This window comes from Chelon labrosus (assembly GCF_963514085.1).
Source record: "Chelon labrosus genome assembly, chromosome: 14".
Classification (NCBI taxonomy): domain Eukaryota; kingdom Metazoa; phylum Chordata; class Actinopteri; order Mugiliformes; family Mugilidae; genus Chelon; species Chelon labrosus.
The window spans coordinates 19,261,698-19,277,920 of NC_140347.1; the positions used below are offsets into that span (position 1 = coordinate 19,261,698).

General features: G+C 43.6%; 1 protein-coding gene across 2 annotated transcripts in view; it reads left to right on the forward strand.

The window, feature by feature from the left end:
- The window catches only part of LOC311499619 (exostosin-1), a gene marked incomplete at its 5' end in the record, with an annotated part of 291,053 nt that overhangs the window by 157,143 nt on the left and 117,687 nt on the right, over positions 1–16,223 (forward strand). The window lies entirely within an intron of this gene.

The following is a 16,223-nucleotide window of genomic DNA, read 5'->3' on the forward strand; positions in this document are numbered from 1 at the left end:
TAAGGTGCAATAGTGTCCATTAACATGAATAACATGGGAGTTATCTGTTACAGAAAGGTGAGTTGTTGTACAGCTGGACTTAGAATGGTATGAATGACGTCCTGTAGCGTTCAGTGTGGGAGCAGAGCTGGATCAGTCTGTTTGAGAATGACCTCCATTGTCCCTATTGTCTGGTGTAGTGGATGTGACAGATTGTCCATGATGGATAGCGGTTTGTCTAGTGTCCTCCTGTCCCTCACTGAGACAAACGTCTCCAACTCACTGCCAATGACATGATCAGCCTTTCGGATCAATTTGTCGATCCTACTTATGTCCTTTTTGCTGGCGCTGCTCCCCCAACAAACCACAGCAAAGTACAGGGCACTCGCAACAACAGACTGGTAGAACATCTTCAGCAACTTGCTGCATACGTTAAAAGACCTAAGCTTCCTCAGGAAGTAGAGTCTACTCAGTCCAATCTTATACACAGCATCACTGTTGTCCCTCCAGTCCAGTCTGCTGTTCATGTGGATCCAGGCCCTGGATGGTGATGGGCTCTGCTGGTGTCCTCTTCCTCCTGAAGTCAATGACCAGCTCCTTGATCTTGTCGACATTCAGGAGTAGGTGGTGTGTCTGGGACTACTCTACAAAGTCTCCGATCAATGTCCTGTTATCACCTAACTTTTGCAGCTTTAATAAACCGTGCAATGACATAATTAAAATGTGTTGGGCCTGTGTACTAAGGCACTCAATATTGGGGTTTGGCTGTCATAAATAATTAATAATTATCAAAAATAAGTATTTATTATTAAATCATTGGATCTGAATTACTAGATCACCTCAGGGCACCACACTTCTGAGAAGGGAAAAGATAGCCAATTAATCAAATCAGTCTCACAGTATTTACTAAATTGTCAATTTGGATTTCTGATTAATAATTAACTTAATAACTATATCCAAAATTACCACATTAACAACTAGTTAAGGTGAAGGAATTTGGAGTTCTTGACAGTGTAGAGGTTGGCAATATTCACTCTTGTTCAACATTAAACAGACAACATATGTTTAAAAGACCTTTATTAACAAGAATAAAAGTAAAAACATATGATCTACCTCAGGGATGGGCAACTGGCGGCCCGCGGGCCGTATGCGGCCTGCGACCTCACTCGACGTGGCCCTTAGATTAATTTTTGAAAATTATAAAACTGTATCCTCTGTGGCACTGAATCCGTTGTAATGACACAGTTGGCCACTAGTTGGTGCCTCCAATGCAGACGCCACCTCGCACATGCTTCCACTGGGTCTTCTCTACCAGTGAAGAAGAGACGTTGATCCGTGGCTAAGAGCGGAGGAGAGAGAAAGCTTGATCGAGAAAATCGTGTCTTTCAGGTGAAAGAAGATTATCTGTTCACAGAATGTAAAGGCAAACCTATGTGCTTAGTCTGCTTAGAGACGCTATTTGCCATGAAAGATTTCAATTTAAGTCGCCGCTACAACACGTTGCACAAAGCAAAATACGAGAAGTATGCTGAAGCTGCAAGGGCTGCTATCGTAGCGGAACTTAAATCAAAAGTACGCAAACAGCGACTTTTTACCAGTGCCCACTGCTGGTAGTGGCAAGGTAGAGTGGGTATACAGGGAAAATGTTAAACTCTTTCTTAGTGTAAAAATTCACAAATTAATTTAAAAAACAAATCACAGTAAGTGCTTATTTTTTGTTTGCTTCAATAAACACACACATATATATGTCTTTAAACGATAGGGTCTATCGCAGCCACCGCACTTGGCAGGAGTTACGTCCTGCTCCCTATGTGGGGTGGCTGTTAATTATATATAATTATATATATATATAATCTAATTATACACACACAAAGATATTTAAAATTGCAGTTTTATCATATCTGGTTAAGTGCGCGGTCCTATGTGGCCCTCAGGAAGTGTCGATGAGAAACTGTTGCCCCCTCCATCATTTAAGTTGCCCATCCCTGATCTAAGATCTAACTACAGTGTACTTTATACAGGTGTGTGTGGGTGGGTGTGTCAAAATGGCCGCTGGGGCCTTGAGGCTTTGAACAAAGAGAAAACAAGATGGCTGCTGAGTAGGGACACTCAGACCATGTGCTGACTAGTGTATATGTGGACTGTGATAAGAGTTTTATGAGGTGCCAGGTTAAAGGAAGAATGGTTAGTTAGCATGCAAGAGACCCTGAGTCTGTGTGTTGCATAACCTAAACTAACATCAAATCACTATACTATAACCTTACGATCACAACAACTCATTAAAACAAATATCACGTCAAATCAATGTTTCTAGTTCTATGCTTAGCTTAGCGCAACTAGGCCCAGGTCATACTACCAGTTTTGGTGGAAAAGTCAATTTTTGGTGTGATGCTCCTGTAGCTGGTGGGTTTCTGATGGAAGGGCCGAGCTGGGAAAGGTTTAGCCTGCAAACCTTCTGTTTGTTGGCTAAAAGAGCTGGTGCAGATTCCTCAAGCAGGATCTCGCTTCGCTGCTGTAAGGAGAACAGGCCTGGGGTAGCTGCTCTTTGTTAGCAGACTATCTGAGGCAGCCAGCTGCAGCTGAGCAGCTGGGGAGGTGTGGAAAGGAGTGGAGGAGAAGAGAGGTGGAAGAGAAAGAACAGGCCAAACAGAGCATTTTATATGACCTGATGACCTCAGAGGTCACATGCCACTGTCAGCCAGTGAACTGCTGGGTCAGTTTTCACACCTGGAGAATTGTGGGACTGGAAGTTTCCAGTGCTTTTCTTTGTTTCCAAAACAAAGACAGCCATGTGGTTAACTTGATTACAGGGGTCGCGTTAACCGAATATTTTCCGTCATTGACTGTTTTTTTAAAAAAAATTCTTGTCTCTCATCGCAGTTTGCGTTCCAAACATCGCAGAACTTTTGTCGGTGCACGATTTCCTGGTACACCGATTACACTGATGCACACGTCAGAGCTCGGCTAACCATAGACCATAGACCAGGGGTTGCATTAACCGAGTATTTTCCATCATTAACCGTTTTTTTTTTTTTTAAATGTGACCGAAAAATCTGAAGGCTGTCCGTCATTTTGAGAGATTGCAATTCACACCCCTGACCACTTGGTGGCGAGTGACATTATTAATTGGCTCTTGTCTCTCATCGCAGTTTGCGTTCCAAACATCGCAGAACGTTTGTCGGAGCACGATTTCCTGGTACGCTGATTACACTGATACACACGTCAGAGCTGGTTAACCATAGACCATAGACCACAGGTGTCAAACTGATCCGTGAAAGGGCCGCTGTGGCTGCAGGTTTTCATTCCAACCATGCAGCAGCACACCTGACTTGGCTCAATCAATCAACTGAACTGCCTTCACGCAGTCATTTCAGGTGTCCTCTTGCTTGATTGGAACAAAAACTTGCCAGCCACACCCTCTGCACAGGTGCTGCATGGTTGGAATGAAACCCTGCAGCCACAGCGGCCCTTTCATGGATCAGTTTGACACCCCTGCCATAGACCATATATACAATATATATGTATATATGTCTATGCAGCTAACGGCTACCAAAATGGAATTTGCATACCACCGAAGCACTTCAACTCATTGACTGTATAGCTTCAACCCTACGGTACCGTCTAAGAGCTGTTTACGCTAGCAGTCCCATTCCGAGTATGGACAAGATGTGTTGGCAGCCGAACCTTTTTTTTTTTTTTTTTTTTTTTTTACCATTTAAAGTCAATACTGTTCTGAAAAAAGTACTTAAAGTTAATGAAACTTTAATGAAAATTAAATGCTATTGAATATGTCTTTATTATCATTTAAAAAATTAAAGTGACGGATAAAAATAGATTATGACGGAATTTTTATGATCTTATCAGTCAAAATGACCGACAACAAAAAAGTGTAGCGCAACCTCTGCCATAGACATATATACAATATACAATAATATGTATATATGTCTATGTCTATGAAGCTAACTGCTATCAAAATGGAATTTGCATTCCACCGAAGCACTTCAACCCTATGGTATTGAAGTGACAGGTCAAAATAGATTATGACGGAATTTTTATGACCCTGTCAGTCAAAATGGCTGACAACGAAAAAGTCTAGCGCAACCTCTGCTTGATTATGCATGGCGAGTTTCCACAGCTCACCACCAGGTTCAGGTCCCAACAAATGCGTGTCAGCAAAAAATACATCCAGTTAATCTATGGTAACTACACTATATTACCAAAAGTATTCGCTCACCTGCCTTTACTCATTCTATGAACTGAAGTGCCATCCCATTCCTAACTCATAGAATTCAATATGATGTCGGTCCACCTTTTGCAGCTATTACAGCTTCAACTCTTCTGGGAAGACTGTCCACAAGGTTGAGGAGAGTGTTTATAGGAATTTTTGACCATTCTTCCAAAAGCGCATTGGTGAGGTCACACACTGATGTTGGTCGAGAAGGCCTGGCTCTCAGTCTCCGCTCTAATTCATCCCAAAGGTGTTCTATCGGGTTCAGGTCAGGACTCTGTGCAGGCCAGTCAAGTTCATCCACACCAGACTCTGTCATCCACGTCTTTATGGACCTTGCTTTGTGCACTGGTGCACAGTCATGTTGGAAGAGGAAGGGGCCCGCTCCAAACTGTTCCCACAAGGTTGGGAGCATGGAATTGTCCAAAATGTTTTGGTATCCTGAAGCATTCAATGTTCCTTTCACTGGAACTAAGGGGCCAAGCCCAGCTCCTGAAAAACAACCCCATACCATAATTCCTCCTCCACCAAATTTCACAGTTGGCACAATGCAATCTGAAATGTACCGTTCTCCTGGCAACCTCCAAACCCAGACTCGTCCATCAGATTGCCAGATGGAAAAGCGTGATTCATCACTCCAGAGAACGCGTCTCCACTGCTCTAGAGGCCAGTGGCGGCGTGCTTTACACCATTGCATCCGACGCCTTGCATTGCACTTGGTGATGTGTGGCTTGGCTGCAGCTGCTCGGCCATGGAAACCCATTCCATGAAGCTCTCTGCGTACTGTACTTGGGCTAATCTGAAGGTCACATGAAGTTTGTAGCTCTGTAGCAATTGACTGTGCAGAAAGTCGGCGACCTCTTTGCACTATGCGCTTCAGCATCCGCTGACCCCTCTCCGTCACTTTACGTGGCCTACCACTTCGTGGCTGAGTTGCTGTTTTTCCCAAACGCTTCCATTTTGTTATAATAGAGCTGACAGTTGACTGTGGAATATTTAGGAGCGAGGAAATTTCACGACTGGATTTGTTGCACAAGTGGCATCCTATGACAGTTCCACGCTGGAATTCACTGAGCTCCTGAGAGCGGCCCATTCTTTCACAAATGTCTTGTTTCACAGTCTGCATGCCTGAGTGCTTGAATTTATACACCTGGGGCCAGGCCAAGTGATTAGAACACCTGATTCTGATCATTTGAATGGGTGAGCGAATACTTTTGGTAATATAGTGTATATATCAGTGATTAGCACCAATAATTTGAAAGTAATTTGAACTATAATTCTGAAATACAAACTTGTGTCTCTCTGCAGCTGTGAGTTCTAGTGCTTTCTTTGAGATATTGATCGTTATAGAATTGCTCTCATTTTTGCAAAGTAAGAGTTCATTATTGTGACACTGTTCCCTGTAACACACCTGCAGTCAGTACTAACAGATAAAACCAATGTGATGTCACGGAAGAGGCCGTTTGTAGGAGATGTTGCAGGCCATGCTACATTTGAAGGTGGCTGCATGTCATTTTCGGTGACGGGAATAATGGCGTTTGTAACGGCATTATTTTTTTCAGTAACGAGTAATCTAATTAATTACTATTTTCTTCGTTACAACGCTGTTACCGTTACGACACTGAAATGTGGTGCGTTAATTGCGCTGTCAGCCAGCCACAAGAGCTGCAAAGGTGTTTTTTTTCCCCCTCTGGGTGGGCCGGGGGGTAACCGCATAAGTGTTGATGATTGGCTAATGTAGGGTAAGATTTCATGGTAAGCCAATCAGCGACAGGGCAGTGTTCAGTTGGACAGGCGTGCATAGCAGTGTCACACAAGCGATCAGAGATAACCTGCAGCAATGGCGAGTTCGGAGCATTCAGAGGTAAAGTTGCCGTTTTCAAGGTGGAAGTATAGGCACTACTTTAACCTCATCGAGGTAAAAGGCAAGAACGTACATGTGAAGTGTACATTACCCTCGGAAAAAAATCTAATTCTTAGACGTATGTAAACATATTTTTTTTTTAAAAAAGTAACGCAATAGTTACTTGGTAACTAGTTGAATGAATGAAACCTTTATTAATCCCGCAATGGGGAAATTACAATAGTGGGGGGAGGAAAAGGGGAAGAAAAACAAGAGGAGAGGGGAGGAGAAAAAAAGCAGCTCCCAGACTACACTCCTCTGGGGGAGTACAGTGTGGGACCGGGAAAAAAAAACCTCAGCAACATAAGCACGTATGAGCACACTTTACAACATAAAAACTCAAAACAACTTGCACCAGGCCGACTGGGGAAAAGGGGGTGGAGGTGTTCCAGCGCAGACAGGCATCTCCGGCCGCAGCCAACTAGGGCGCTGCCTTCGGACCCCGCCTGTCGCACTGGGGGGTGAAAGCGGCGAAGGCATGGGATTGGGGGGTAGGAAGGTGTATTGCATATGTGCATGCGTGTAAGTGTCCGTGGGTGCGTGTGTGTACATAAGCCTGGAGAGTCGCTTCGTCTAGCCTCCCGGTCAGTGCCTCAGTTCGCTGGATGTCATCGCGATAACACAGCAGGTTGCCATGGAGACGACCCTGATCGGGTCCCAGACGGAGTCAACCATCAACAGGTGTCTGTGAAGGAAGGGAGGGAGGAATAGGACAGAGCGTCTCACTGCAGCGATCTCCTGGGGGGTTGTTCCATGACCAAGGCTGGTGCTGCTCAGGGGCCGGAATGCAGACTGGATTATGATTGTTTGGGTGAGGGCGAGTAGTCACATTTCAAAATACACGTCTTACTCTATTTGTCCATTCTGGTTTTCAAATCGATCCATTCGCCCAAAACTTCTCCAAGATGTTTTCCATGTTGCGATTTATAACCACAGTCAGTGCGCTGATAGCTCTTTCCAAGGTGTTTTCCATGTTGCGGTTTATACCCACAGTCTGAGCACTAACAGTCAATCATTCACTCCATCAATCATGTCGGGCAGCTTCATGGGGCTTTGGACTGCTGACACCGTCTTCCTAATTTTCCGATACACCAGGGCAGTGCCTAATCCAATCAGCAGATAGCCTGTTATCATGGTTCCGAATATGTAAAAATCCTCGATGTCCTCGACGGAAAGAGTCACCAGGCACACGACCCTCCATTTCTCCCAGGAGTCCATCATGTATCCAGTGGCAAACGTTCTGTCAGGGCAGACAGGTTCCCCCGAACCCGAGCTTCTTGTCGAGAAGATTCTGTCAATTGCATTGAGAGACCAGTTGACCAATTCCATGATTTTAAATTTGGAGAGCAATGCAGAGAGAGGCTCCCAAAGTTTGAGACAAGACAGGACGAGACGTGAGAAGCAAAGCAGGGAAGATAAGGGAGAGGGGAGAGAAAGAGAGATGCGTCCATCTTCGTTGAGTGCCAGGGAAAGAAGTAATTCACGTGCAACGTGCCCAACACTGGTCCTTTTACAGTCTTAAGACGGTGAGAAGGACAGGTAGATGGTCCTTCATCCAGCAAAACCACAATGTGTTACTCATACAAGGATAGATGAAAGGCTGCATCACAACAAGGAAGGCTAGGCTAACCTACATTACCTCGCCATGTGTTTCATTTCTGTTGTCACATCTATAGTCTGTGTTTTAGTTCGACATGCTACACTCTTTGAGGTCCTCACGATGTCTGTAGCTCTTTCCACTTTGCCTTACCTTATTTTGTCTGTTGTGTTCTGCCTTCCATCGGTTACGGGGCATATGGATTTTGTTTTCACATATTGTAAGACACCAGTAGCGGGTCATCATTTTCAGCTAAAAAGTTATTTCTTGGTGATTTAATCTCATTTACAAAGTTCAACACTCATTGTGGAGGGTGTTTTATTATGTGTTGGTGGTGCCGTTCATTGGTGTGCAAAATTATTTGACATAAGCGACCACAAAGGACCAGTGTGAAGGGTTTAGTGGCATCTCGTGATTAGATTAAAGACTGCAGTCAGCTGAATATCACTCGCCTCACCCTCCTTTTCCAAGCATGTGTCAGATCTGCAGATAATTGTCTCTTTTTAGGACAGGAGTGGACGTGTTATGTGTGGTTGGTAGATGCTTATACATGTATTAGATAGCACTAAACGATATTACATGTGTAAACGGAAAAAGAAATTAAATTTGACCAGCGATCAGAAACCTCTGATGTTCAGTAACACAGTAAAATAAAGACAACAGAGAGACGAGTGCTTGTCTTTTCATAATGCTCTTTAATTGCAATTAGTAAAGGTTTAGGTCAACCAATCAAAGCCTTGAAAACTCATAGAATGACATTTCATTCTCATTTTCTTGAGCAGTGTGCGTTGACAGAAGTAGCACGAGCCAAGAAGACTAGGCAAAATTCTCACGACGTTTTTTGAAGGAACGTTTGTCTAGCTGCGCCTGCTCCAGTTGCGCCAGTTGCGCCAGTTGCTCCAGCTGCGCCTGTTGCTCCAGCTGCGCCTGTTGCTCCAGCTGCGCCTGTTGCTCCTGCTGCCCCTGCTCCCTCCGCTCCCTCCGCTCCCTCCAACGATCTCTCCAGCGTCTGATCCCAGAGGCAAACCTGGTTGTTCAATAGATAGGCCATAAGTAAAACTTGTTACTGAGATTACATTTTTTTGTTGTAACTTCAATAATTGTTCATGTATCCAGTAGAGGGAAGTCCTTACCTGTGGATTCCCCTGCCAGCTGAATAAAAAAAATAGAAAACAATAAATTAATTGGGGTAGTAAATAAATACGTTTTAAATGACTGTATTATAACAAAAAAATGTATATAGTTGTTTCAGCAGTTCACAATACCTGACCTGATGCCAGCCTTTAACTTAAAATACATATTTTAAATAATTTAGCTACATGAGAAACACGCTGCTGACTTTTAAGTTGTAACATTTTCATAGTCTTTTGGATATAACTTAAATTTTGTGTATTTTGCATTCAACTATTGTGAAAAACATAATAAAATGAATGACTGATACCTCTGATAAGTCTTCTGATGCGGTGAAAATAACCCTCCCCAGGCTCAGTCATCAGAATGACGAGGGACAGCACGAGGAACACTGCTGTGAACTTCATCCTGAAAACGAGAAGCAAAGACATCACAGCAGCAGCATTTAGAAAAAAAATAATTAAACCGTAAATTAAACACATAATGCACATTGTATTTTAACATTTTGTCAGTTGTATAACAACTTGTCCGTGCGATAGTTAAATTAGTTCAATCCATACTTTTCTGCAGATGAGTCTAAAGTTAGAAGGCTTCTGTCACAACGAGCTGAGTGATCAGATATGACTGTGATGCTGCTTGGTCTCTTTTTGTAGGGAAGGATGGGTTGATTTATTGTTGCTTGCGTAATGTTTCATAATTAATTCAGAATATGATCAACAAACAAGTATCTTGCATTATGTAAAGTAGCAAGCCAATCTTTACCTGGCCACCAGTCAAGAGGTCAAAGTGAGCAGCTGAGAGATGAGCAAGTGGTGTGCATGAAGGCTGTGAGGTTCTTGTGTTTTTATAAGGGCAGGGATGAATTCGCATTCTTTAGTCGCTATACAGAAACATCGTATTAATCAATGTACTCTGCAAAGTCATGTTCTGTGAAAAAATGACAGGTCAGCTTCTTACTAAACATGTAGCAGCTGCAGAACTGAATGAAGCAACAATATTCCCATGCCTGCAGCTTATGTATCATAGCTTCAAAGCAATAGAAAAATAGGATAAAGTTCTGCAGCAAAAATGTGGGTGCGTTCAATTTGTATTTACCCACCAAGACCAGACCAGGCACCCCCACCCACCCTGATGTGCCCATCACTCTGGAACAGGGTAAATCTGGACTCATCAGACCACATGACCTTCTTCCATTGTTCCAGAGTCCAATCTTTATGCTCCCTAGCAAACTGAAGCCTTTTCTCCCAGTTAGTCTCACTGATTAGTGGTTTTCTTAAGGCTACACAGCTGTTCAGTCCCAATCCCTTGAGTTCCCTTCACATTGTACGTGTGGAAATGCTCTTACTTTCACTATTAAACATAGCCCTGAGTTCTACTGTTGTTTTTCTTGGATATGATTTCACCATATGTTAAAGTGTTCGCCGATCACGATCAATCAGGATTTTTTTCCGACCACATTCCTTCCTGGAAGACGATGGTTCCCCACTCTCCTTCCAGTTTTTAATAATGCGTTGGACAGTTCTTAACCTGATTTCAGTAGTTTCTACAATCTCCTTAGATGTTTTCTCTGCTTGATGCATGCCAATGATTTGACCCTTCTCAAACAGACTAACATCTTTTCCACGACCACGGGATGTGTCTTTAGACATGATTGTTTAAGAAATGAGAAGCTACTCATTGCATCAGTTGGGGTTAAATAACTTGTTGCCGGCTGAAAGATAATCACCCATGCAGTAATTATCCAATAGGAGGCTGGTAACTGTTTGCTTAGTTAAATCCAGGTGGCGACTTTTTTCTTTTGGCCAGGCAGTGTATGTATATGTATATATATATCGAATAAGCTCTGAGTTTGTGGGCTATGTTTGGTTTCCATATAAACCAAAGACACACCCGAGGGAAGAGGTAGTGAAGGCTCAACCACGCATCAACTGTTCATCTAGTTCCGTCAGGATTGGGTCAGAAAACCAGCCATCCGTGTGAGGAGGTTCATTCTGGTGTTAAATGCGCACAAATGCACGTAAATGTCTATTACAGGAAGGACATTAAAACATCCACCATCTCCATCCCTGCTGCTCGCTCCTTTGAACACCTCACTTTCAAACTCTCTGGTCCCACTCCTCTGGTCACTGCCATCATCTACCGCCCTCCCAAACCAAACCCCTCCTCCCTCTCTGACTTTTCTGACTTCCTCACCCAGTTATCTGCCATCTCACCTTCCGTTCTTCTTCTGGGGGACTTCAACATCCACATTGACACTGACTGCAAATCTGCCACTGAATTCCTGGAACTGCTACACTGCTTCGACTTCGCTCAACACGTCAACTTTGCCACCCACAGCGGTGGTCACATCCTGGACCTGGTCTGCTCCACTGGTCTCACCTTACATCACCTCTCCAGCTTCAACCTCAACATCTCCGACCACCTGGCAATCATCATGGACATCGACATCCCCATTCCCACCGCTAAGGATAAACGGACAATATCTTTCAGAAACCTCAAATCCATCTCCCCTTCAGCCCTTTCTGCCTCTCTTGCTCGTAAAATATCTGCTTCCCCCCCTCCGTTAACTGACAATCCCTCCGACCTCACCAAATTCTACAACGAAACACTCTCCTCCTGTCTCAATCAGCTAGCCCCCATCAAAACTAAAACTGTCTCCTTCACCCACTCCGCCCCCTGGTACACTCCTGAACTACACAAAATGAAATCACAAAAACGACAGCTTGAAAGACTTCACAAGAAAACCGGTTTAACTGTCCATCTACAAGCCTATACAGATTACCTTCAGCAGTACAAGGATGCTCTCAGTACTGCCCGATCCACCTACTACTCTCACCTCATTCACTCTGGCTCCACCAACCCCAAGGCTCTGTTTTCTACAGTAAATAAACTCCTCAAGCCCAGCGACGATACCTCCAACTCATTCACCACTGACAAATGCAACTCCTTTCTCTCATTCTTCCAAACAAAAATCGACACCATTTACAACAACTTGTCCTCCTCTCCTGCCCCCACGACCTGCACTCCCACTCCCTCACCTGCTCCTCCCCTCCTCACCTCTCAGCCTCTGTCTCAGTTCTTCCCCGTGTAACCAGGGGAGCTGCCCAAAATTATGATAGGCATGAAAACCTCTACATGTGTTCTGGATCCCATCCCATCTCACCTCATTAAGGACTCTTTACTAGCCATCTCCACACTCATCACAGAAATCATCAACTCCTCCCTCAGGTCTGGCTCAGTCCCCCGTTCACTCAAACTGGCTGCTATCACCCCCATCCTCAAAAAACCTGGACTCAACCCTGACATCTTGTCGAACTTCCGGCCCATCTCCAATCTCCCCTTTCTGTCCAAAATACTGGAGCGTATTGTCGCCACACAACTCAAAGCCCACCTCTGCTCAAATGACCTGTTCGAACCATTTCAATCCAGTTTCCGTTCCCAACACAGCACCGAAACAGCCCTCCTGAAAGTCACCAATGACATCCTCCTCTCCGCAGACTCCGGCCACCTCACCATCCTCATCCTCCTGGACCTCACTGCAGCTTTCGACACCATAAATCACACCATTCTCCTCTCCCGCCTTGAGTCCTCCCTCGGCATCACTGGCACTGCACTCTCCTGGCTCAAATCATACCTCTCAGACCGACAACAATTCATCCACATCAACAACTGCACCTCCTCCACTGTTCCTCTGTCCCAAGGTGTCCCCCAGGGTTCGGTGCTTGGTCCTCTCCTCTTCATACTTTACCTGCTCCCTCTTGGCAACATCATTCACCACCACTGTCTCCATTTCCACTGTTATGCTGATGACGTCCAGCTTTATATCTCCACCAACTCCATCACTCCCGCCACTCTTTCCACTCTCTCCAATTGCCTCGCTGACATCAAATCCTGGATGCAGATCAACTTCCTCAAACTAAATTGTGACAAATCAGACCGAATCATTAGTGGCCCCAAATCCCTCGACAACACCACAGACAGTTTCCGCCTCACCATCGACAACTCCACCCTGTCTCCATCCCCCAGCAGTCGCAACCTCGGAGTCATCTTTGACAGTAACCTCTCCTTTGATCATCACATCAATCAAATCACCAGAACTGCCTTCTTCCACCTCAAGAACATTGCCCGACTCCGTCCATCACTCTCCTTCTCTGCTGCTGAAACCCTCATTCACGCCTTCATCACTTCCAGAATTGACTACTGCAACAGCATCCTCTATGGCACACCATCCAAAACTTTAAATAAACTTCAGTACATCCAAAATTCTGCTGCACATCTGCTCACCCACACCCGCTCCCGTGATCACATCACTCCTGTCCTCCAGAAACTCCACTGGCTCCCAGTTCCACAGCGTATTCAGTTCAAAATCCTCCTCCTCACACACAAAGCCCTCCATAACCAGGCCCCCTCCTATCTCACTGACCTGCTCCGTCGCCACAATCCATCCCGCAGCCTCTGTTCATGTGACGCAAACCTCCTTACTCCACCACTCAAGACCAAGCATCGAACCTGGGGCGACAGAGCCTTCTCTGCAGCTGCCCCCTCCCTCTGGAACTCTCTCCCCAAACACATCCGCGACTGTACCGACCTTCCTGCCTTCAAATCTGACAAAAACACACCTTTTTAAAATTGCTTTTAATGTTTAGCTCAGTTTATTGTGTTTTTGATGTTATATTTCACATTGTTTTGCTAATTTGATGTTCTTTTTATGTAAAGTGTCTTTGAGTATCTTGAAAAGCGCTTTTAAATAAAATGTATTATTATTATTATTATTGAAGACTTCTGTTTATCACCTAACTTTTGCAGCTTTAACAAACTGTGCAATAACAATTAAAATGTGTCAGCAAAAATTAGATCCTGTTAATCTATGGTAACTATATACAGTATCAGTGATTAGTTCCAATAACTTGAAAGTAACTTGAACTCTAATTCTGAAATACTAACTGGTGTCTCTCTGCAGCTGTGAGTTCTAGTGCTTTCTTTCAGATATTGCTCGTTACAGAATTGCTCTCATTTTTGCAAAGTAAGTTTGCAAAGTCCTCTTACCTTTTAATTTTTGTGGCACCAAGATTTATTTATTTATTTTTTTTTAGAAAAAAACAAGAAGAGTTGATTATTGTGGCACTGTTAAAACCAATGTGATGTCATGGAAGAGGCCGTTTGTAGGAGATGTTGCAGGCCATGCTACATTTGAAGCTTGTTGAACGTCATTTTACAGTCTTAAGACAGCAATCAGCTGAATATCACTCGCCTCACTCTCCTCTTCCAAGCATGTGTCATGCAGGTAATTGTCTCTTTTTAGGACAGGAGTGGACGTGTTATGTTATATTACGTGTTATGTTAAGTGGTTGGGACCCAGGACCCAAATGCAGACACGGGGGAGGCCATACCAGGAAGCAAAATAACAATAACCATAACCATAACTCTCAGGTCAAGGAAAATCCACATTTCAGTCCAAACAAGCCACAAACAAGAAAACTGAAAAACCCAAAAAAGGTTTATTCTATTTACACAAATATTAGCACTAGGGGTGCACCGATCCGATATTGGGATCGGATATCGGCCCCGATATTGACAAAATAGCTGGATCGGGGATCGGAAAAATTAACAGATCCACGGGCCGATCCAGTTTTTTTTTTTTTTTTTTCCCTCCGTCGCAGCAGATCCTACGTCATTCGTTAGCAGCACGTGTGTCGCATGCAGGAACGGCTGGAACGAGTTGGAGAGCCTGTGTAGTAGTCCAGTAGGTGGCGGTATAGACGGGTTTCCTGTTTACAAACATTACTGGGTGCGCGCGCATCCAGGGGGCAGAAAGCCAGACTGACTTATTGGTCCCCTACGACAACAATCTTAAGTATTGAAGCTTTTTTGTTTTGTTTGTATATAAATGCACAACTGCAGACTCAATAAAACGTGATTTTAGTTGGATCTGTTTGTCCATCTTTAATTTTGCAATGTTACCGTATATGTATGGCTTTAATTATCATGTTAGGCGAGTAATGTAAAACGTAGCCCATTTTAACAGCGGCATCAATCGGACAGCCCGATTTTACTTTTAAATTAAAGTTAAGAACCCTTCGTTTTTCTTTAGTCACAGAGCTTACCTGGCTTGCTCACATATCTTGAACATTTAGCTGAATTTACATTTTTGTAGATTTCGAGCTCTTTGTCATTTGACGTGCAGGCTACTTGCTAAGATATGTTGGCTAATGTTTACGTATTTCGTGTTTTAAGTATTAAAATACAACCTGTAGTTAAGTTGAAAGGGGATATCTCCGAAGTAATGATCCAACCGGCATGCTATAACAACATTAGCACTCGCAAACGTGATATCAGTTAGCTAGCGCTAGCTGCTAGCCTGCTACGAACAGATTTACTGAACGCAACGTCTTTTGTTTACAACTTTGTTAAACTTTAACATGAATGAACGTGAACGAGTATGCAGTGCTAACTTAAACTCATAGATAGAGAATTAAGATAGCTCTAAAACAAAACACCATCTGGACCCCAATCTGCCCTTTTTATTGCCTGAAGCCATAACCTCCTCCGGTTTTTTCCAAAAGTATGATTAACCCTAGGAATATTAAACATCTGGCACTCATCACTGGCTCTTTTAGCGCAGCCAACACAACAACTCCTTGGTATTTTGACTGTACTACTACTACTACTAAACGAAACACGCAAAGATTCAGTCCTCCTCCGTTATCAACACTCTCTGAAAAGACGTCTTTCTGCCCCCTGTCTGCGCGCGCAAACACTTGTGACGTTGCCAAGAAATCCGTCTATATGTCGTGAAGATATGATCCGCCATTAAACAGAAGAAGAAGAAGAACGAGTTGGAGCATTTAAGCAACATGGAGCGAGCCAAAGAGTCGGCTGTGTGGAGATATTTCACGCTTGCCACGCCAACTAGTTTGACGGCTGTTTGCAATGTCTGCAAAGTAAATGTTTATCTTTTTAAATTTATTTTAAGAAATTTGATTACATTCTATTTTCGATTTGGATGCACAATTGTTCTTTAAATAACAAATAAATAAGTATTCAATACATTACATCTATGTTATTTTGTCTTAGTTAGGAAAGTAATGTTTAGTTAGGAAAGTCTGGTGCCTTTAGTTTCTTCTACATGGTGGAAGGAAGGTATAAGGTGGAAGGTATGCAGTTTATTATTAATTCAACAATGGTATCGGATCGGTATCGGGTATCGACAGATATACAAAGCCCAGGCATCGGTATCGGTATCGGGACTGAAAAAGTCGGATCGGTGCATCCCTAATTAGCACTGATATTGTCTGATTACTGATATTCTTATTTCATTGTTTATTCATTCACTTTGTTGTATTAAACTGATGCTTATACATGTATTAGATAGCACTAAACGTTAT